Source organism: Drosophila simulans, chromosome 2L (assembly GCF_016746395.2).
Source record: "Drosophila simulans strain w501 chromosome 2L, Prin_Dsim_3.1, whole genome shotgun sequence".
NCBI classification, from domain to species: Eukaryota; Metazoa; Arthropoda; class Insecta; order Diptera; family Drosophilidae; genus Drosophila; species Drosophila simulans.
The window spans coordinates 21611218-21613284 of NC_052520.2; the positions used below are offsets into that span (position 1 = coordinate 21611218).

Here is a 2067-nt window from a genome sequence, read left to right on the forward strand (position 1 = left end):
TTTGTACAAGCGAAGAAATTTATGTATATATTAATACGGTTATATCGTATCTCGTACTCGTACCTCAGAAGCTACACAAGCTAGTAAGTTAAGATTGCCACACCCACTCTAACGCATACAAAATGCCCAAAACTGCCACGTCTAAATACGAGTATTTGAGAAAATCTATTTATTTATTGATTTCATTATTTGCCTGGCCAATTTATATTGGTCAAATTTTTCGTTGGCACTCCAAATAGCTGAGTGAGGGGTATCTATTAGTCAAAAACCTCAACTATAGCATTCTAAACATTACTTTGGTCATTCGAATTTCAAAAACAACAAAAAGTAAGGCAAAGGTGGCATATAATTACTAACAAAATAACTAAGCAAGAGGGAATGCTATAGTCGAATTCCCCGGCTATCAGATACCCTCTACTCATCGCAACCTTTTAGCATTTAAAGTGCGTTTTAATGATTAAATTGTATTCATTGTTTTTGAACCATTTACCAGAACAAAGTAAGACGATTATTTGATTAAATCATTAGCGATTTTTGAGGCATAAAAAGGCCTGCTGAGGAAGAAGAAAAAGAAAGCAATTATCTAAATCCTGGTGGACGCCATTGGGAAAAGACTTATAGTCACCCTGAAAAGGAAGAACATCCGTTTGTGTCCTGGTCCTAGGGATCGCATTGAAATATAATTGCGACTATTTAATGCCATTAAAGTCACTCCAACGATTAATGACTAATGATGGTCGGTGAGGGTGGGTTTTCCAGTGGGTGTGTGTGGGTTCTGTGCCTGGGATTGATAGAATGATTTAATGACGCCAATAAATAGACGGACAAGGGAGCAGGGACGTGCGACACGTTCGAAGTGCTGGGCGACCCGCATGGATAGTCCAGAAAACTAAAGATGGCCGCACCATTGCCATATGGTCTCTAGAGGCTCCATCGTCCCAGTAAAATATGACCATGTAGAATTTTCTATGATGTTAAGATATTGTAAAGCATCCAAAAATACCTTTGACGGTAACTTAAAGAAATTTTCTGACGACAGCATCTGCAACATACAAAAGTTTTGATATTAACTTTTGTTATGAAAAAAAGAAAATCCTATATCAAAAATTATCTTACGCCCATTCTAACGACAAAGCAATGAAAGCTGAAATTGAATCCAAAAATGGAGGAAACTCGTCATTGTCATCCACTTTCGTATATTCGTAACTCTAGAGCGGAACCGGCGTGGGTTTTATGTGAAATTGATATCGCTGTTATCGACGATGTCCTTTCAGCCTGTTCTATGTTCCTCCCTATCGCACTGTGCGCGTGTGTTAGTGCGTGTACATAAATCTGTCAGTCGGCTTTCTTTTTGTCACTGCCTGACTGTCAATTCACACAAAAATTATGATCCTGAAAAGTAGATTATCCGTGATTTATCGCCGCATCATTGGAAAGTTGAAATTGCGTTTTCCACACACACAGACATAAAGTCAAGCGCGAGATACAGGAACATACACCGTGTATCTCTTGTTGCCTGAATGTGTCTGTCTCACAGAGACAGAGACCTTTGAATTTGGAACCACACACTTTATTTGTTGACATTTCTCTGAGCCTTCTTCCTTACCGAACCTTTCTTCAATCTCAAGGCTTATTTATTACCCTCAGATGCATCTCTCGGGTCATTTCTCCTGCTCACTAGATAGCAGAACACATCAAAATTATTTTCTTGAGTGAAAGTCGGGGTAAATGGCAAGACTGGCTATGAAGGAAACAACACATACACTTATACAAAAGGATATCCCATCACTGGCGATAATAAATAAAATTAAATGTGCTTTTGTTTGAACCTATTGAATTATGTGCGTGTGAATGCTTTGTTTCTACGCATATCTTTCATTTTTTTTCCAGTTTTTCTCAATTTGACGGCCAGACTTCAGTCTTTAAAACTATCGATTCACCCCAAACACAGTGAAATTGAATGTTTTTGTTGGTTTTCTGAACAATTTTATCCAGAAATTATTCCTTTCTCACCTGTCCATTTAGATAAGCTAATTCTATTTTAAATATTACAAGTTTTTTTTCGTT

At 37.6% G+C, this 2067-nt stretch overlaps 1 long non-coding RNA gene across 3 annotated transcripts; it reads right to left on the bottom strand.

The window, feature by feature from the left end:
- Positions 1–243: 243 nt before the first annotated feature.
- On the bottom strand, positions 244–1858 carry LOC27209043. Of its 3 annotated transcripts, none has more exons than XR_006541931.1 (3): positions 1117–1842; positions 626–1042; positions 244–554 (listed from the first exon to the last, which is right to left on the bottom strand). It is a non-coding gene; the product is annotated as an uncharacterized LOC27209043 (long non-coding RNA). The 3 variants fall into 3 exon arrangements; XR_001601159.3 differs by having other exon boundaries at positions 262–1042; positions 1117–1547; positions 1607–1845; XR_001601157.3 differs by having other exon boundaries at positions 263–1042; positions 1117–1677; positions 1764–1858.
- Between the last annotated feature and the right edge of the window lie 209 nt (positions 1859–2067).